The following is a 20,757-nucleotide window of genomic DNA, read 5'->3' as shown; positions in this document are numbered from 1 at the left end:
TGTGAAATATACCTTAAACCTGTAATAAAAAATAGTATCGACCCGGCCTTCCCGCTTCTGGGTAAATACAGAAAGGAAATGAAATTGATTTCGTCCAAGAGACCCCGCACCCTCGTTCACGGCGGCATCGCTCCCAGCCGGCAGGAGGCGGGCGCAGCCCCGTGTCCCCCGATTCTCAGGGGAGGAAAGAACACGTGATAACACACACGGAATGGTGTTCCTCGACTTATTTAAAACACTGTGAGTAAGGGACCCCCCCCACGTTTTTCCCTGCGGAGATTCCGTTTCTGCCCGGGTGAGAAGCCGCTGTCTCCTCACTTGCACAACCCCGTCCCTGGGTGGGACCATCACTAGAACCTCCCTTCCGCCCCAAGGTCTAGGATTCGGATCAGAAACCATACTCCGGGTTTACCGCGGGCGGGGGCGGAGCCGCGAACCCCGGATTTCCGACCGTCGCGCGGAGAGTGCGCCGCCCAGGGCGCGGCGGGGCGTGTCAATCAACTGAGTGACGTGGAGGCGGGAGGGGCGGGATCCTCAGACCGCCGTGCGCAGAAAAGCCACTTAAGCGCCATATTTATTTATTTACTTTTCTTCTTTAATATATTTTATTGGTTATGCTGTTACAGTTGTCCCATTCCCCGCCCCCTTTATTCCCCTCCGCCCCGCACGCCCCCTCCCACCCGCATTCCCCCGCTTTAGTTCGCGTCCTTGGGTCGTGCAGATAACAGACAAGTTCTCGGGTTCAGCCCCACGTTGACATCCCTAATCTCAAGAACAGGCGAGCTGCGGCCGGGTCACTGAGACCCGCACCTTCAGCTTTGCGTTTGGTGAGTCCTCCGAGGCTCTCCAGGCGTGAAAACCTTGGAGTCGGGGCTACAGGAGGAGCGCGCGGGCGCGTGGGCAGCCGGCGCGGCGGTGGGCGCGGCCGGGAGCCCCTGACGCGGGCCCCCCGCTGGCTCTCCCACCGGACGCCCGCCTGCCTGCCTGGCACCAGGGGTCATTATTTATGTCCTTCAGAGGGCGACAGCAGCGGACACCGGGTCATCTCTAAATGGAACTGCAGCGGGACGTCATCAGCTCATGTATCGTTAGCACAGGAGCCGCGGGAACAGCACTAGGCACTCCGTGAGCTGGGAGAAGGGGTCCCGGGGCGCTACGGCGCCCCCAGCCTGGGCTTCAGAACCGGCTCTTCAGCTGATCCAGGACACACACACACACACACACACGGGCACACGCACGCGCCTAGTAATTAAACGCCATTAACACCGACGGCTCAAGTTACTTTCCCAGACAAACCCCAAGTCCACGCGCGCTCGTGAAACAGTCCCGAGACAAACTTCGCTGTGGGAAGCCTCCACCGGGCCGCGATCAGGGAGGTCTGTCACTCTTCCCTTTGTAAGTACAAGCGGGGAGACACCACTGTCACCGTGTGGAAGGCGACAGCCAGCCCCTGGGGGATCCGACAGACACAGTGACTCTCACATTTAGGAAAGAAATGAGGTGTAGGGGTTCAGGGAGCTGAGAGGGGGGCTGCAGCTTGGGGAGTGTGGGGAAGAGCGTTCGCCCCACACGACGCTGCGCTGCACCAGGTGAGTGCGTCTCAGGGGGCGTGGCTCCGAGGCCACGCCCCCTGCACGGCAGCGGGGGCGGGGCGGGGCGGAGCCTGGGCAGGGCTGACCTTAGACCCTAGAATAATCTATATTGTTTGCCTGGACCACGCATTTCAGAGGCTCCGTGTGACTGGCCAACACCAGGAGCTCCTTCCAGGCCAGGAGTGTCCACCCTCTCCAGAAGCCTGGGGAAGGTCCCGGTCACAGTCCGGGCGCTCCGCAGACCCTGTCTTGGGCACTGGAGGGAGACCACGGCCCCCTGGTGCCTCCAGCGTGACTCTTCGAGGGGGCTGGATGCGACTCCCAGCCAGGGAGCTCTGCAGGACAGACGAGAGGGGTGCCCTTGCGTGGGGATGGGGTCCTGCCGGGAAAAGGGGTCTCCCAGGGGCAGGACAGGAGCTGCTAGCCCAGGGACCGGCCCGGAGCGGGGCTCCGTGGGGCCCCGTGAGTGCCCATCACCAGGAAGGACCGGGGGAAGGCCGAGTGCCCTGAGATGACCTCGCTCTCCCTGCCAGGGGCCCCCGGGCTGGTTTTATCAGAGCTCAGCTTCCCTCACGGCCGGGCAGCAGCCCGCCTGGTCTGGTCGTGGGGCCACTTCTGCACCTCGGGGGCAGGGGAGGCGCAGGGGGACCCCGCACCGGGCGGCACCGGGGGGGGGGGGGGACCACAGTCACGTGTCCCAGTGCCAGCCTCTCCATGGATGTGGGAGGGGAGGGGGGCCAGCACAGAGGTGCACAGAGGCAGGGCGGTGCTGGGGGGCAGGGACAACTCGGGGTGGGCAGGAAACTCCTTCGTGGGGGGGAGACACTTGGAGCAGCACCCGCTCAGCGCTGCCAGGGGCAGAGCAGTCCCCTCACAGGTGTGCAGGAGGGGAACTCTCCACAGACGCTGCCCCAGGGACCTTAGGGACGCCTGGCTCCCTCCCTAGGCTGTGTCTGACGGATGGGCCACCGGGCCACCGCTCCACAGCCAGGCCAACAGTCCCCACACGCGTGTGCTGAGCCGTGTGGCCGACCCCAGGCACCCTGCTCCCCAGCGCTCCAGAACCTCAGCGGAGAGCACTGGGCTGGGGGTGGGGGCGAGGGCCTCTTCCTTCCCCATAAAGGGGACATGTGCAAGCTGGGTCACATCAGCCCCGAGTTCCCTAAACCGGGGCTGAGCTAGGGGAGGGCGGTGAGAGCCCAGTGCCTGCCCTTGGGGACGAAGGCTGTGAGCCCTCTGGGACGCGGTGAACCACCGCCCGCTCTCCCCCGAGTAGATCAGGTTTTCCAGTCGGGAGAGAGAGCCAAGCTCAGTCTGCAGACAGCGGCTCCTTCCCTGAAGGGTGGGTTTCCAAGACAGCCCCAAGGCGAGTGTGCGTGGTTCTCCCCTCAAGGCAAGCACACCCCCTCACACTCGCTGAGGCAGTTACCACGTATCGGGGGCACAGGGCGCGCACGCAGGTGTGGCCGGCCCCCAGCAAACCGCGGACGGTGCTGAGACAGAGGGGCACTCAGCCTCATTTGCTTTGCTTTGATCCCAAGATTATCCCCTGCAAAGAGCCTTCCGTATAGAAACCCCACCCACAGGGTCCCAGACTTTCCAGGGCAAGGGCGGGACACAACTCTGAGCGAGCTGCAGACACGGAACGGCGCTCTCTCTCTCTCTCTCTCTCTCTCTCTCTCTCTCTCTGGTTGCTCAGCTAGCAGGTGTCCAGCTCATCCTAAACGACAAATTGCGTGCTTAGACAAGACCTCCTTAACTCCTGCATGCGAGATGACCTTCCCCATGACGGGACATTGAAGCCTGAGGCCACAGGACTTGCCCCAAATGCACCAGCCTGGAGGAGTGGGGGGCTGGGCAGAAACCCTCGGACCCCAAGCCCTGTGCTCCGCCCCTCGGGGCAGGCCTGTCCTCCCCCGGGTGAGAGCCGGGGCCCTGGGCAGCCCCTGGGAGGAACCCGTGGTGTGTGCCCAGGATTCCTTTCTCCAGTAAATGCCGGGAACCCCGGGCACATTCTTCACGGTATAATTAAATGGCTTTTAAAAACTAACGTGCGATTAAGCTTACAAGGAAATTCCTAGGAAACTTAAAACGGGCTGCCAGTTCCCGCCCGCCTTTACCTGCCGCGCCCGAGGACTCCCCCAGAATTTAATTTGGCCCACGGTATAAGCAATTCCCTGTTTTCCTCCAGAATGTGTGACATGTTGCTGTGTTTTCGGGAAAGAGAGAAAATCATCTTAATTTATGTAAAGAGTATTCCTAAAGATAGGCCCAGCGAAGTCTGCGAGGCGTAAACACCAAATGGTAAATATCGCAGAGTTCTGCCGGCACATATTGTGTCGGAGCGGAAGCACCCTCTGCCGCCGCACACAGGCCCGCGGGAGGCCCTTGAATTGGGCCGTTCCGCTGTTAGTGTGTGTGTGTGTGTGTGTGTGTGTGTGTGTGTGTGTGTGGAGGGGGCCAGGCAGAACCCTAAACATGCCCCCCAGGGCGCCCGCCCCCCGGCTTTCCCATCGAACGCTAACCTAGGCCCTGCCGGGAAGGGGCTTTGCAGGTGGAATGAAGTTGGCTGCTTGGCTGACTTTCACATGGGGAGGTCATGACACTGGGTTGTCCCGGACGGACAGCCATGGCAGAAAGAGAGGGCAGAGCTCTTCCAAGCAGGGGAGGGGCTGCCCCTACAGCTCCTGGCTGTGATGAGGGCGGAAGGGGTGGGGCCAAGGCGTGGAGAGTCTAGAACCAGAGACCACCTCCCCGCCAGCCAGCTGCAAACCGGGACCCCACCTGCAGGACCCGGGAAGCAGATCCGTCCCAGAGCCCCCAGCAGGGGCCCGCACAGCCCCGCAGGCACACCGGTCTCACCCTGGGAGACTCTGCACAGGCAGCCAGCGAGACATGGGCACAGCTGGGCCTGGGCACTGACCCCCGGAAACTTGGGGACAGGAAACCGGCAGGGCTGTAAGCTGCTAGATTCTTAGGTAATTGCCATGGCAGCCAGGGAAGCTGATACAGAGGGGCGGGCGGGGCCAGGGGCACCTGCGTCTGCAGGTGAGCAAAGGCTCCTCTTCCCACCCCTCTGTCGGCAGCCTGAGGGACAGACAGAAGTGGACAGCCAGGTACAGAAGCTTCGGCGGGGGGCCTTGGGACATTCACAGGAGGACAAGGACCCCGGTGGGCGCTCCTGTCTGTCTATTCCTTTCTTTTTACCTGTGGAGGCCTCTGTTTTTGCAGAGGGATGACACACGGCTAGAGGGTAAGAATCCTTTTAATGTCTCTTCGTCCCCAAACGTAAGCACTTAACAGCACTACATGTGTGCCGCTCGCCCCGTGTGCCAAATACGGAACACAGGGCGCCTGCCTCTCGCCAAGGCGCACTCCAGAGCCGTGATTAACGCGTGGCACGGCTCTTCCCTGCGGCACATGTTTTGGTGCCAAAATTAATTTTCAATATATACATTGCATTTACTTGTTCATTTTTTTTCCCCGTTCTGATGGAAAGGAGAGAACCCTGAGTAAGGGCTTCCAGTGAATTAAAATAAGAGTGTCATAGCAAGACCTTTCTGTCTTACGTTCTTCCTCGTGGTCCTAAACCGGAGAACCACGAAACAAAGCGAATACACCGATCATAAATAAGCATTCCCGTTCCTAGAAATGTGAACCAGTGAAGGCTGTATTGAAACTTGCCTCACAGACTTGGTTATGACTAAGGCAAAATATAGCTGCCCCAGAGATTTTTAAACACTATCTCCAGTAGACAAAAAGCCTTTTTTCCTGGGAAGCGGGCTCTGCTGGAGAAGGGTGATGAAACGCCAGAAAAAGATGCCGAAGCACCGAGTCGACCACCGCGGACGGCACTCAAACACGCACGCAACTGCACGTTTCCATTCTGCGTCCAGAAAGGGCTCCCACGTCTAAAGATGGAACAGGCTCGTTCTCCTAGAATATGTCGGTTGGTGTGTTTTGCTGCAACGCAGGATTCCTTCCATTTGGGTAGAGCATCAAAGACAGCCAAAGAATCTCCTACATAAAAATAGAAGAGACGCCTTCGCGCGCGCTGAAGGCGAGGGAGGCATATGGAATCCCGCCTCCGCTGCGGGGCGGTGCCTTCCCCTCCCGCTCCGCACGCGCGGAGCCGAGAGCTCGGCGGGGCGGCGGAGCATCCCTTTGCCCGCACGCTGCAACCTGGGCGACGGCGTCCGGCGGCCTCTGAGCCAGGCGGCGCCGCCACGAGAAACGCAAACACGCGAGAAACGAAGCTATCCTGCGGGCTTAGTGCGTCTCCCAAGGGTTCCTAACCCTTTTGGTGACATGGGTCCCTCGAGCCATCTGGCGAGGCTCATTCTCAGAACCATACCTCTAACTGCGTAGAATAAAATGTAACAGAACTAACAACCTGATTTTTTTAACATGGGCGAAGAGATCGGTCAGGCACGACCTAAGAAGGTAGGCGGTGGGCGAGTCGGCACCGGAAAAGACGCCCCCTACCGTCCGTCGTGAGGGCGGTGCAGGCGAGAGCTGCAGGGAGGTACTGCTGGGCACGCGTAAACGAGGCGCAAATCGGAAGAGTGGGCAACTGACAAGGGCACTCGTCGGCAAGGGCGCGGGGCAACTGGAACGCGTGGGCTGCTGTGGGGAGGCCAAGGGCACGCCCACTGTGGGAAAGGGTCTGGGAGTTTCTTAGAGAGTTAAATACACTTAACATGGGGTTACAACCCCGGCCCACTTACTTATCCAAGGGAAATGGAAACCTAGGTTCACACACACACGTGTGTTATAGCCATTTTATTTGTAAGCGCCCCAAACCAGACCCAACCCAAACAGCCCCCAAACTGGGGAGGGTCAAGCCCACTGCCAGGGAAGCCCACACAGCAGTAAGAGGGGTGAACGAGCGGCGTACCCCACAACGAGAATGGTTCTCAAAGCCGTACGCTGGGTGGAAGCAAGCGGACCCAGAGGCTGCGTGTTGTATAATTCCATTCCCACGCCATTCTGGGAAGGGCAAAACTGCAGGGGCGGAGGTCGGGTCGGCGGTTCACAGGGCTTAGCAGCGGGATGGCAGGATCCGTCTGCAAGGCGGCGGGGTGAATCTTGTCTTGGGGAGGGGACAAACCTTGTGTGTCCTGCTTATGGTGGCGGTGACACACTTCTGGGCCTTTGTCAGAACTCACGGAGGTGTATACCGAACATGAGTGAATTTTGCTGTGAAGGAATTAAAAATTGAATTCTAAAATTTTTTTCTTTAAATTGCTCCCATCATAAAATTTTTTTAAAAGCACGAGGGATATAGAATCATAAAGGAAGCCAATTATATGAAAAGAAAGGTGTATATTTTTTCTCATCTACATGTACAGACCCTCAGAATTCTACCCACGGACTCCTGAGAGACCCCAGGTTCAGGGTCTGGACTCAAGGCAGGAAGCCCAGGGACGCTGCGGAGAAAACAGTGTGAGGTGTTGCTCTCCTTTCACCTTCCCGGGACACCTGCTGCAGGCTACTCACCTGGACACAGTGTGCCAGGGGCCCTTTGGAAATCCCACGCCAGGTGAGCAGGCTTTGAGGGCACCTGGCCCAGGGGGAGACCCAGCAGACACCTATATCTGCTCCCAAAATAAAATGTCTATCTTCTCTGATTTCTTCAGAAAATAATAAAATGAATTTTCATCATCATAATAAAACGTATTGTCTTAGAACTCATACTTCCAAGTAACATACTTAAAATACTTCGCTGCATTAATATTAAAATGTACATATTAAGAGCAATTTAAACACAGAGAAGGATTTGTGACTTTACTACTTACACAGCACACATCATGGAAGAAATCAACCTAAAAACAACTGTCGACACAGCCTGATTACAGAAGCCACCGAGAATGCCAGGTCCCTCCTCATTCTATTTTACAACGCGCATGAAACATCTTCCCTCCAAAATGAATGGCTTCGTGTTGTAACCTGAAATGCACACCAATCCGAGGTTCAAGTTTGCTTTGCAGATCGGGTAGAACGTGCAGTTTCAGAGTGATTCGTGACAGCACGCGGCGTCCGCGGCGACAGTCAGTGAGGTTCCGACAGCCTCAGTCCCGGCCCCGCACCCACCAGCTGGGTGCGTGATTCTGCTTGTGCCCGTCCCTGCGGTCGCCAGGCACGCCACTCTGCACGGCTACACAGCCCAGTTTCGTTTTCCAGTGGGAAAGCAGAGTCATCCTGACCTTGACCTCTGGCCTAGCTCTCAGGGCTCTGTGACGCTATAAAAGTTGGGCTGGGAAAAAGGAGCGCCCGAGCCAAGTGCTGTGATTTTCCTCTGACGTGACATCATCGGCACAGCGGCCGTCTGCCTCACCCCGTGCTCTCCAAACTGCCGTGGCGAGGCAGGCATTGCCGGCACACGCAGCGGGCTCGCTCCTGCCGGGCAGGACGTCTGCTGTTCGCCCAGCAGCCGTGCAGCGGGGGCCGGGGCCGCACACGCAGAGGACGCGGCTCCAGGCACGCAGAGAGTAAAACCGTTACAGACACGAGGAAGGAAACGGGTTGGCTCTGGAAAACCTCCAGAAGGCCGGATCGAGTCCATGCAGACCAACGACCGCGTGTGCCTTTAAAACCACTTAAGAAGTCGCCTTATCAGCGTGACGTTTCCCCACTATTTCCTTCCTGCCCCGGAATGCCAAGCTCCAAGGAAACCGGCAGGCCTGTCGACAACAAACGTGATTTACTGGAGGAGGGATGAGCCAGGAAAACGCCAGATGAACAGAACGAGAGCAAATTGGAGGACGGTTTCCTGGTGGAATTAAAGGGACCTTAAGTCCCTTCAGATGCTGCCCGCAGCGGGTGGGGCAGCTGCTTTGCAAACAGCACACGGGGACGTCAGACGGCGTGTGGCCCTCCCGAATTAAGCTGCTTTGAAGTTCTGCTTTGAAGTTTTGGCTAATCTGAAGGGTACCGCTAATGCAATTTATAAATCTTGAATAAAAAAGCAGTTCAGGATTACTGTATCTAAGAAATCAATATTCTCCCTAATAGTTTTTGTAGAGCAAATCACTTTTCTTGGCCAAAAATCATGATACTTGGTGTGCTTTATACCTACATACAATATAAAACACAGAAAAGCCATTTAAAGAGAATAAGGCCATAGTCCTTTAAATGATAACAGCAAGATAATAATAATAATAACTACGCTGACATGTTCCAGGAGCACAGGAATCATTATTCTCTCCTCAAAGTAAAATCACATCCGCAGTGCGACTCAGGACTCTCTTTCCGCCCCGCCATGGACTCGGGGTCACCTGTGCTCTGCTGTAAACGGCTAACAGCACCCACTCAAAAAGGTTACATACCGTGTTTGCCTTGGCCACATCTTTAATGCAAAGGTGGGGCCGTCTCAGAATCCAGGCCCGGAAGGCAGGAGGCACACCCTGAGCTGCCGGGGTTCCCAGGCAGGGCCCTTCTGTCTCCTCGTGGCCACCCGGTGTCCAGGCCTGCCAGCCTGCCCTGCTTTGGGACTGCCCGAGGTGGCCGCACCCTCCAGGCCTCCCGCACACCAGCTTCCTGTGGGTGTGTGGGAGCCCGCCCCGTGGCGAGGCTGGTTCTGCTCGCCCACCTGCCTGTCCCGCGTGCTCTGTGGGGAGGCAGAGGGCAGAGCAGGGAGCGTGCCTGGCACGAGGGGGCACCTGAGCGGCAGCCGCTGCTAACCTATCTCTCTGTCTCCCGGTCCTGCTCTCTCTCCATCTCTGCTGGCTTAAGGTGGCAGCCCCCCGACGGGTCCCCCTGCCTGCTGCGGGTCCCTCACTCCCGCCTCTCCTCCCTCCGTGGCCACCAGACCGCCGCAGACACCCCGGAGCCAAGGCTCCCGGCCCCAGCCGCGCTGTGGCCCCGGCTCTGCACGCCCTCCCCGGGGGAAACGTGAGAGCAACCCTGGGAAATGAAACGAAGTGTTTCTGCCGTCGCGGGAAAGCCTCTTAGAGAACAAAACAAATGAACACGAACGGAGACTTTTCCCAACGTGACTTACCGGGCGTAACGACTCAAAGTGTTTGCTTTTCTGCTCCTTCGACTGCTGAATGTGCTCAGACTTAACCCGCCTGGCAGGCAAAATAAAGCAAATACAAGCTCCTAGAACTCACAACGGCCTGCACTTCCTTCCAGGGGACAATCAATTACGGCGCAGGGAGAAAAAAAAAAGCCTCCGTGCTCTGTTCCCACACGGCACCAGACGGTGCGAGCAGGCGTCCGTCCATAACGCTGTCCGTCCGTCCCCCTCACCGCGAGCGACGGGAGTTCGCGGCGGCTGGACACTCTGCCTGGAGAGCACGCGCTGGAGAGCCTTGATCGTTACAGAACCGGTTGCGAAGTAATTATTTGTTCTCTAAAAGAATTAGCTGCCTCACGAAAGGATTAGCTATAGATTTCTGAAGGTATTGGGCTCGGCCAGTGGATGTGAACCGTGAGTCAAGTTAACATGATCTCTCAGGAATATGCTAATGTCATGGGTACTGGGTAGACCTGGGGAAAATCACCCTGAGCCCAGGACACACGGGGAGAGTGAGAGTCTGCAGTGTGGGGGCTCCCTCAGTGGCACCCCCTGCACGTGCTGTTGGTGGTTCAGAGTGCTGCACCCCCCACTGTGGGGGAGTCCCACCTGCCGCCCCACCCTCCACGCACCACGCACCGATGGGCAGGGGAGATGACCCTGCCCCAGCAGTCCGTCCTACCCAAGACGGTGACCTTCAGGACAGCTGACGATCCGAGTGCTCGGGAGCCCCTCGCAGAGGCCACGGCGGCGACGTGGCCCGCGGCTAGAGCTCCCGTGGCCTGCACGCCTCTCGTGCGCCTGCCCTTTCCTGGGCCTGGCTCTCCAGCCTTCCCGTCAAGTCCGAGAACTGTCCCAGCGCCTGCCCGGTCCTTCCCTTGGTAAGTCAGCCAGAGTCGGGTGCCGAGGGGGACCGCTAAGAGCCATGACTCACACCCGCAGGATGACGAGAGCACAGGGGTCCTCGCCGGCACCCGCTCTTCGGACAGGGCTGGTCACTCCTCTCTGCGCGAACAGGGCGAACCGGCGTGAGCGGCGGGCGTCTCGGAAAGGACAGTGCGTCTAAGTCCCGCAGGACGGACGGCGCGGCCTCTGCCTCGCCGTCTCTGGGCTCAGTCTCCCCGGGGGAGGGGCCGGCCGCCAAGGCACGGGGACCACACGGTCCTGGGGATGGGTCCCCGTGGTGAGAAGCTGGGCCTCCTGCCCACGGCCGACGTCAACCTTGGAAGCCGCTCCCCCCGCACCCTGGCCCAACCAAGACTCCAGGGGCGCTGGCTCCCGACGGGCGAGGAGGGGAAGCTGCCGGCGCTGGTCTCGGGCCCGAAACCGCGGTCTGTGCTGACGGCAGCGTTAGCGCAGTCATGGGAGCAGCCCCCCGCTGTCAATGCAACGCATGTTTCCAGACACCCCAGGGGCCCCTGGAAGCTGCCACTTACAACAGGAGGTCCCGATTTCTAGTGAGCTCAGCCACGGCTGCACCAGTCTTCCTCGACTTCGGGATTTGAAATCACACGTTACTGAGAGTTCTTAGACAAGGCGGAAGCACCACCTTCAGTGGCCCAGGCCAGTCCTCCCACGTTCTGTGGCCGATGGCCCCCTGCCGGACCCCTCCCCAGGCGGGCCCGCAGGCCAGCGCTGCTGTCTGGGCTGGGCCATCAACTCCTCCCTGAGCGCGGAGCCAGGCGGGCGGAGAGACGGACCGACTGCAGGCCGATGAAATCCCGGGACAGGCTCTTGTCTGCGTGACCCTCACCCGCCTTCCTCCGGCTCCGGGAAGCGGGTCCTGCCGGTGACCCTCTCAGTCACCCCATGGGGAGCACAGACATTTATCCCAGAAAAACACTTACAAGCTCTCACGTGGTGTCCCTTTCCTTTCACGCCACCGGTTTCCCAGGGCCATCGGCCACTTCACACCACGGGGGATCTGACTCCTCACGAATCTCCATACGGCACCCAGCCCTCCGCCCACGTGCTCCCTGATCTCCCGGCACGTGCCTGCTCTGGGGGACCTTGCGGCCCTCGAGCCGGGCTGGAGGGCGCGGCACACGCACCGCTCTGCCCCTGCGCCGCTCGGTCAAGGGGCTGAGCTTCCCCCGACCGGAAATCGGGCGGGTGGGCGCCCCTCAGAGGGTCACCCCGCACCGCAGACTCACGCAGACCCCGCCGGAGGCACTGGAAGGAAAGTACCGTGGTCTGGACACCGCCGCAGAGTAAGAGCGCGGCTCCAACACTGGCACCTCGATAGAGGTACCTTTCCTCCAAGCAGAAACTCCCTGTGGGGCCCCTAAAACTACTGCACGAGACTCTCAAATCAGGAGCCGCAGGCCGCCATTCCGTGATTCGGACGCTCCCGGCCCTGCCGCACCCAGCCCTGGGCGTCACGGGTCCCCCTGGGCCTCCTCTCGTGATGGGACAGTTGACTGTCCCTTGGAGAAGAGGCGACAACAGGGAGGAAACACAGCATTTCTTGGACCCGCTTTGCCATTACTCATTCCAGAAGAATGGCCCGCCAGCCGCTCTGGCAGGGGCAGCCGCTCAGGCTGGGGAAGCTGCCAGGGACCCTGCGGCCCGCGTCTGGGGTCAGCGCCCTCACTCCGCCCACTCGGGTGTCCCCAGCCGGGGTGACGGGCCTGCAGGAGGGCGAGCTCCGTGGGGTCTGGGGTCTGGATAACGCGGTGCCGTGTGACATGAGGGTGGGAGAGGGGGGAGGGGGTGGAGACGGCAGCTGGCAGGGGGCAGGGAGAGGACCCTGGGGGAGGGCCCCACCGCCCTGCCACCGGCCTAGGGCCAGGCCCACGTGCTGCGGCCGGAACAGCGTGGTGGGGACCCGCAGCCACAAGGCAGATGGCACTCTTGAACAGAAGTTTCACCAGGTGCAGCCCTGTCGCCCGGAGGGGCAGCTGCTCGGCCACAAACCCCCGCAGAAATAGGGCCCCAGTGAGGACCCCTGGCTCTGAGTCTGCAAGCCCAAGTGCCCGGCACGCACGGCCGTCTCAGGCCACGTGGATGACACAGGGACCTCAGGGGGGCTCGCAACGAGTGTCCCAGGCCCGCTCACCACGCAGGGCCTCCGGGGCCAGGCATCCTGGGGACTCCTGGGACTTGTCTGGGCTCAAATCCCAGCCCTGCACTGCCGTCCCTGGGCCCGTGGGTCCCCCCCCTCTGGACGAGCCCACCACTGTTCTCACGTCACATGGCCGTCCTCACGGAACGTCCCAGAACAGACCCGGCACAGAGCGAGTGTGCCCCCAACACCGGCCACTACCGGCACTGCCATAGCCGTCACCCCCGAGAACGGGACCCTTGCGGAGGGCGAGGTGACCGTGTCAACGATGGGCGGGTGTGGGAGTCACACTCACGCTCTAACGCGTGTCCAGACCACGGGTATTCACTTCCAGGTGCCTCGGGCGGGTCTGCAGGGGCCTGGCGGCTGCTGGGCCTGCCTCTTCAAATGGTACTGGGTCACCGAAAGGGGTCAGAGGCTCACATCCTACTGCCCCCGCCCCACTCTTGCAAGACGGAGGAAGGGGCCCCTGTAGTGGGCCCCTGTGTGCAGGAGTTCACTGCAGCGTCTCCCGAGACCTGCACCCCGGGCCCGGCCCTGACTCCAGCCACGCTGGGCCTGCTGCTCTTACCTGCCCAGAACCCTGTCCTCACCTGCAGAAGCACCCAGGTGTGCCCCCAGGCCTTCCGGGGGAACCCTCTTTCTCATACCGCGTGGTTTGGAGGTGGCTGCTCCCCCAGCTCCTGGACCGTCAGACAGGGCGAGCCCTGGCCACAGCGCAAGGGTGGGCAAAAGCCAGCCGCCCCCACAGGCTCATCAGCGCCAAGGGGCTCGCTTGGGGGCCACGGCAGCACCTGCTGGGAAGGGCTCCCTTCTGTGGGGGGCAGGGAGGGAGGGAGGGGGGTGAGCGGCTGCTGGGGGAGCCGCAGGAAAGAGCCTGTCGGCCTGAAGGACAGAGAAGGCGGGGCCTTGAGGTCGGCGCTGACGTCTGCCTCCAGCTGTTCTCTGCAACCTTCAGTGGCGTCAGTCATCCGGGCCCCGGTGGCCTGGGATGAACCGAATCATGTCTCCATCTCTCACAGCCCTAAGCTCCCTACTGCCCCGGAGCCGGGACCCCCACCCCACCCCAGGCACATGTGGTGCCGCACAGCCGCCCTGGGGGTCCGTGGGAGCAGGGGTCATGCTGGACTCAGGCACAGACTCCGCGGCGGACCTGCCCATCGACAGCACCCGGGTGGCTCCCCTCCGCACTGACACTGAGACCCCTCCGGCTGGCGCAGGGCTCCGGCCACGTGGGGAGTGGCTCCCTCACCAGCTCCCTAGAGCACGCCCCTGGCTGGGGGCGGGGCACACGGCGGACCCCAGACCAGACTCGGGGCCAGCCCGGGGCTCAGCCCGGGGGACTCTGGTTTCTCCAGGGGGCAGACCCAGTACCGCATACCCTTCGGTGACGGGGTCAAGGCTCAGGCTGCCAGACGGCGATCCCTTCGCGAGTTCCCACGCACGCCCCGACCGTCCGGCAAGTCCACGCTGTTCACACAGTAACACCCCCCACCCCCCGCCCACCACCCTGCAGCCAGCAGCTCAGGACGGTCACCCTGGCGAGCAGAGCCACAGCCCCGCCCTCCGAGGCCAAAACTGCACACAGCACGCCGAGCCTGACCGCCCTGGTGTCCAGGACACCGAACCCCGGAAGGAAGCGCAACCCCTTTAGGACACAGCAACCGCTGCTGCTGCGCTGGGAAGGGAGACACCCGTCGCAAAGTAAAACCACCAGGACCACAGTCATCAGTTCCTGCCGGCACTGCCCACCCCTTCCGCCTGCGCACTTTGCCGAACGAATCCCACACCACCGCTGACGAAAGTGCGCTGCACACCAAGCCCACCCAGGGGGCTGCCTTCTAAGACGCCCCCCGGACACAGCTGCCCGGGTAGAAAGCACGCTCCGAGGGCGGGGCTTGCGTGACCGTGACCGCGCCCGAGCCCCAGCAGGGGAAGGACGCAGGGCTGAAGGGAGGTGTGATGTCTCATCTCGGGGCCCTGCCAGAGTCAGCACGCACGTCCCCTAACCCCCGGAAAACCTCGCGACGGAAGCGGACCAGGGGCCTCCCACCCAACACAAACAGCGTGTCTGTCAGCCACGGGGCAGGGCACGAAGGGGGCAGTCCACTCGGGGCAGCAAGGACGAGAAGAGGTTCGGTCCAGGAGCATGGGGCGTGACCCTGGGTGAGGCTCGGCCACCCCCCACCCCCGTTACAGCCGGAACGCACGTGCCTCTAAGTAGAGAGACGAACTTCTTCACCAGCCTTGTCAGAGAGCTCGCCGCAGACGCAAAGAGGTAGGATTCAGCTCTGCTTTCTGGCCAAGGGAAATCGTGGCACGGAGAATGCCGTCTAGTCTCGTCACCGTGAAACACAGAGGAAGGTGGCTGAGAAAACTGGAAACGAGGAACAGCGCTTTCCTTTCTCGCTGGCGGTGAGAAGTTCAAGGGCGGCTCTGCCGTGTGCAGGGAACTCAGCCCCCTGAGCGCAGACACCCAGCCGCGCGGAGCGGAGCCGAGTCTCGGGTCAGCCCCGGGCTCCCTTCTGCCCGGAAAGGCCCCCAGGGTCGCGCTGGATTAGTGCGGTGAAGGGAGAGCATGAATTTTTAATGCCATGCAGTGGGGGGTGTGGTTGTCATCTCTGACCCCTGCGACCTTCCAGGGCTGTTTGCAGCCCAAGCTGGCCCCAGTCCAAGTCCCCTCCCCCGATGGAGACTGAACGTGCGTTTCCCATCCGAGAGGCCAGTTCGCTGTGCCTCGAGGAGAGGGTCTCCGTGAAGCCCACCGAGAGGCAAGCAGTCGGCGACGGTGCTCACGGGCTGGTGGCTTTTCCGCGGGGCAGCCTCCCGCCTGGCTGGGGCTCTGTGTGTCTTTCCCCTGGGGTGACAGAGGGCCATCGGCCAGGACGCTGGGCGGGCTGGGGCTGGCCACCAGCCTGGGCCACGCCTTGGACTTGGACAACGAGACGGGCATAAGAGACCTCAGCTCTTCCAGCCGTGTCCCCTTGTCCACCCCTTCAGTGGCCGCCGCCATTGCTTCCTCGTGGATCTTCCCCATTTTAAAAGGAAACTTTAGCCCTGGCTGGTGCGGCTCAGTGGATAGAGCACTGGCCTGCAAACCAAAGGGTCCCTGGTTCGATTCCCAGTCAGGGCACACGCCTGGGTTGCTGGCCAGGTCCCCAGTAGGGGGCGCGCGAGAGGCAACCACACATTGATGCTTCCCTTCCTCTCCCCCTCCCTTCCCCTCTCTCTAAAAATAAATAAATAAAAATGTTTAAAAGGAAACTTTAAATGTGGTTCTCCAAGCTAGACTGAGGTCTTTAAAACAAACATCGTGGGTGCCAGAGAGAGAGCAGGACGCCCCCCAGTCTGTGCCTGCCACAGGCCCGCGGTGACCGTGTGAAGCTTCGTGAGCCCAATCCCACCACACGCCCTGCGAGCCGGCTTCCGGGACGACAACAGCAGCCAGCACTAAATGAGTCTTTCCGCGCTCTCTTATCAGGACTACTGCCCAATCCCCACGCACGTACGTGGTAAACCGAGTTTAACAGAAAGAAAGGCGAGCCGTTGGCTGGGGCGGCACGAACATTGTCGCCACCAGTCTCAGGACGGAACACTCCCTTCGTGGCTCACTGGGGCAGGGTCTCCCCGCCGAACAACTGTCCGTGTGTGGCGTCTCCGCTTAGCGCCCACCCCAAGTCAGCCCCAGACCTGGGTCGTCAGCGTCCTTTAAACCTGCGCCCGGTCCCGCCGCATGCCCATCTCCCTGGCCGAGACCGAGGGGCCTTCCGTAGATAAGACTCTCTGGAAACTGTTTAAACCAAAGCTGTACACCCCGGCATTTTGTATGGAATGAACCCACAGCTTTTCTCACTCCCTCAGAGGGCCCCCCGGCTTCTAACAGGTCCAGTCCTCCTGGCCCACCAGACAGCACCAGACCCTGACGGGCGTTTGGAGGGCCCTGCTGCCTCCCTGGTCCCCTCATCCCCATCCTGGGCTCCTGCTCCTGCCGGCGCCAGGCACCTGCTCTGCCCCAGGCGGGGCATGCTACCTGCACTGCTGACCAGGCACACAGAGGCCCCTGTCTAGAATGTTCTAGCCTTGCTGGCTAACATGAGAACCTCTGGGAAAACCCAGCCTGCTCTATCCAGTGATGCCCTTCCAGCCTTCCAGGCCCCTCCCCGCCCCCGTCAGCAGCCCTGCCCACCCCTGCGGCCAGCATCACACTTAACAAACCCTGGAAGTGACGGCGTCTGCCCTCCCGAGGGCCTGGGGCACCCACAGGACAGCATCCTGACTTCTCTTTGGTAATAGCACTGGTAAATGCAGTAGGTGTATACCGTAGGTGCTCAATAAATGTATAACACTTCCATTTCCTTCGAAATGCTCTCACAGACTCTTTTAAATACTCGCCACGTTTGATGAAACCCAAGAACCGTTCTTTGAAAGAATATCGTTGGCAAGCTGCAGGCAGGCCTGCCTTGGCACGACGCAGTGCAAAAATCATTAAATCTCGGGCGCTTGCATTGTTGTATGGCGTGGGGCCCAAATCGGGACTTTGCTCAGAGGAACGTACAGGGGCAGACTGAGGGTGTCTCCAGCAGAGGACGGAGCTGGGGCTGATGTTCGCGGCCCCGGCAGGAAGCGGTTTACGGAATTACGGATGCACTCACTGGAGGGCGGCCCCGGGCCTCGGGAGAGAGAGGGCTGTGCCCCCCGCTCCTCTGACCCAAGGCAGGGTTTCGGCGGCGGAGGAGTTTTGCGTCCAGTCCTGCAATACACAGCTGCTGGTGAGACGGAAGCCACCGGAGAGGCGGGACAAGCACCAGCCAGAAACCCAGCGCCGACGGCGAGTGAGGACCCCACCAGGAACAGTGCAGGCTTCCCAAGGACCGGGAATAACGCGGCTGCAGAGGAAAGCGTCTTCTCGGGCCCGGGCCGCAGAGCGCGGGAAAGGTCGCAGAGGGTTCGCTCTGCAAACGTGAGAGGCCGGGCGTCGTGTTGTCTTTGGAAGGGCGCTCGCGTGTTTTCCAGTCGTGACAGCCGGCGCCCTGGGGTGACCTTTTGTTACCCAGAACGGAGTTACTGTAAGTCCTTGGAACCCTTGGGTGTAGCAAAAGGGCACCAATATGCTGGCATTTTGTTCATTCACACTGACACCCCCCCCTTTACCCGCGCCCCGCCCCCCGCCCCACTGCCGCCACCGGCACCCATCATCATGAGAGAATTTCTGTTCCGGAGACCCGGGGATGTCCGGTGCCGAGTGTCACTCCACACGCTGACATAAGCAAGCACACGCCGCCCCTCTGCTCTCCGAAACTGTCCTGGGCCATGCAGGGGCCCAGGGCCCGGAAATCCATCCATCCGGGGTTCGAAGGGAATTTGGGGGTAATGACGACTCTACCTGAACCCTTACGCAAACTCACGGGGGCTGGAGGGCCTGTGGCTGGAGGGCCTGCGGCAGGAGCTAGGGCTGGTGACGGACGCTCTGGTGGCCTATGAGACCGCAGGACCCCTCCAGGCAGGCCTCCGTGTTTGCCACGAAGCTCCATGGCCCCAGCACCCCTTCCCCTGCACCCCCTTTTCCTCCTGTAAACACCCCACCCCTGGGCCCCAGGCCAGGGCATGAGCATGGCTGCCTCGACCCTTTCTTTCCCCACAGTAAACCCTTTTTGGGCATGAAACACCCAGTCGATGTTATTTCCAACGACAGAGTCCTTCTCAGCAGACAGACACTGGGGGGTGGGATTTCAGCATCCAAGGTGCTCGGTCCGTCTCTCTGTCTCTCTCTCTCTCTGCCCCCCCACCCCCATCTCTCCTCTCTGTGTCTGCCTGTCTGCCCACTCCCATCTCTGTCTGTCTCTCCCCCCGTCTGTCTGTCTGTCTGTGTGTGTCCCTCTGTCTCCCCACCTCTCCCGCCCATCCCCCACTCTCCCCTCCACGTGCAGAGCGGGGCGGAGCTGGGCTGGAGGCAGGGGCGATCTGAGAGGAGCCAGGCCATCGGCAGGAAGAGGGCTGTGCCGAAAACCGACCTCTCATCCGACTCCATCGGCAGGTCTTCCTCAAACCTGCAAATGTGCCGAGCCTTCCGCAGGGGGCAGGGTACTGTACCCCAACCCCCCCGCCCCCCCCGCTCCTAAAGACCCTTCTGTCTCATCCCAGAAACGCCCAGCCTTGCACGGCAGGTGTGCTCCGTAACTCGTGGGTCGCTGCCACATGGCTCAGGGCCGGCCAGTCCTGGGAAAAACCGGGGTGAGGAACCCGTCCCCTTGGTGTCCCCGAAGCCCCTCTGAGCCCCGCTCCTGCTGTGCCCCCTGTGCCCGTCACCCCCAGCCCCCAACAGGAAGTGAGGCGGCACCAGACTCAAACGTGAGCAGCCCCAGAGGCCAGCCCTTCCCAGGGATGGATGTCCCCCCGGGCCCTTATCTCAAACGACGGGATGAAAGCATCACCCCACACCCAGGACCAGACACACACAGGCCGGTGGGGGAGGCGGGGGAGGCCGCGGGACCTGAGGTCATGCAGGCGCCTGTCCACCTTTGAGGCCGGCCCTTCTGAGCCGAGAAGAAAGGGAGGCAGGGCTCCAGGAGTTAACGAGGAGCCTGCCGGGACAGGCCCTTCCACGGGCCCAGGCTCCGCTCCCCAGGGCACGCCCAAGCCTCTGAGGGCACTGGGGCATGTCGGCACAGGAGCGGGGGGCTGAGCCTGCAAAGCGGCGGCCGAACTCCGCCGGGCTGACCCTTGACGAGAGTCCCGTTCCAGGGCCGCCGGGAAGCACACGGCTCTTCTGCAGGGCCAGCCAAACGGAAAACGCTCCGTGCCACGGTCACGTGCGGTGACGCGCCGTAATCAAGTAGCTGTGAGAGAGCACATTCAAGAACCTCGGCGAAGAAGAAAAATGGAACTAATTTCCTCCCCGGTGCAGAAACTGGAGACTACGGTCCAGCTGGGAGCATCCGAATAGATGGAAGGACATTAACCACCCCAACTGCTTCTGCATTCACGGGGTGGGGGTTCGGGGACTTGCCCTGGGGACAGACCTCGCGTGGCAGAGGACACATCGGCACTCGGACCCCTGGCGCCTCGGACGCTGACCCTGCTCCCTCGGCTCCCGGTGCAAAAGCCCGAGGCCTGGGTCTCCACGTACCGCCCGCCACAGTGCAGCCACCCGAGGGCCCTGTCTGGGCAGGGGCACGGTCCCCGTTAGGACGGGGAGTCAGAATACCCCATCAGGACTGCACTTGGCTACCTGATGCACCATGTAGTCATGGGCTGTATTAACTGGACATTGTTGATTACATTTGAAACGTTTAAAAATAGACATCCTTTATAAATATTTGTTTGGCCCTGACCGGTGTGGCTCGGTCCGTTGGAGCATCGTCTTATGAACGGAAGGGTCATGGGTTCGATTCCCGGTCCGGGCACATGCCCAGGTCACGGGTTCGGTCCTCAGTCAGCGCCCCGGCCAGAGCAGCTGTGGGAGGCAGCTGACGGAAGCTTCTCTCTCACATGGATGTTTCTCCCCTCCCTCCCTTCCCTGTGCTCTGAAATCCGTGGGCATGTCCTTGGGGGAGGCCAAACAAAATGTTATTTGGCCCTATTTCACGGGGAATCGATATAAAAGGACACGTGTATTGTTTTCAGGGAACACATGGTAAGCGTTCTTTATTTCGGGAGCGTAATCAGCCCCTTTGAAGCGTTTGTGCCGTTGAAGGAGAGACAGGAGGCCCACGCTTCTGGCTCCGGGCCGGCCGCTGCGGAGTTCAAAGGGGCTGAGAGCCACTTCAAAGCTCCCTAGCGCAGCACCGGGACGGGCGGGCCTGGACGGGCCAGGTTGGGGGACAGGAGCCAGGCCCCAGAAGAAAAGGAAGCTGGCTCGGTAATCCCCAGGGCAGGGATCTCCCCGCCGGCACCGGTGGGAGCCCCCCACCCCCACCCCACACCTGCGTCTGCAGGACCAGTACAGCTCAACCAAGCCCTTCCCTCAGTGGGGGGGTGGGGGGGGTGCTGACCCGACACCCTGACCACCCAGCATTTTATCGGGAGCCCTGGGTTTGAAGAAAAGTGCAAGTGACAAAACAGGAAGTTAGCCCTCCAAAGGA

General features: G+C 61.0%; 1 protein-coding gene across 3 annotated transcripts in view; it reads right to left on the bottom strand.

The window, feature by feature from the left end:
- The window catches only part of PTPRE (protein tyrosine phosphatase receptor type E), a 116,833-nt gene that overhangs the window by 91,843 nt on the left and 4,233 nt on the right, over nt 1-20,757 (bottom strand). Inside the window, exon 1 of one of the 3 annotated variants that reach the window (XM_045854278.1) lies at nt 13,270-13,343. The exons of the other annotated variants lie outside the window; for them this stretch is intronic. The gene's annotated coding sequence lies outside the window, so the exon portion shown is untranslated. Of the gene's footprint in view, nt 1-13,269; nt 13,344-20,757 lie in introns of those variants that run through there. 3 annotated transcript variants of the gene reach the window in all.

Source organism: Phyllostomus hastatus, unplaced genomic scaffold (assembly GCF_019186645.2).
Source record: "Phyllostomus hastatus isolate PE091 unplaced genomic scaffold, TTU_PhHast_1.1 phas_scaffold_1066, whole genome shotgun sequence".
Classification (NCBI taxonomy): domain Eukaryota; kingdom Metazoa; phylum Chordata; class Mammalia; order Chiroptera; family Phyllostomidae; genus Phyllostomus; species Phyllostomus hastatus.
This window is presented reverse-complemented; position numbering and strand designations above follow the sequence as displayed.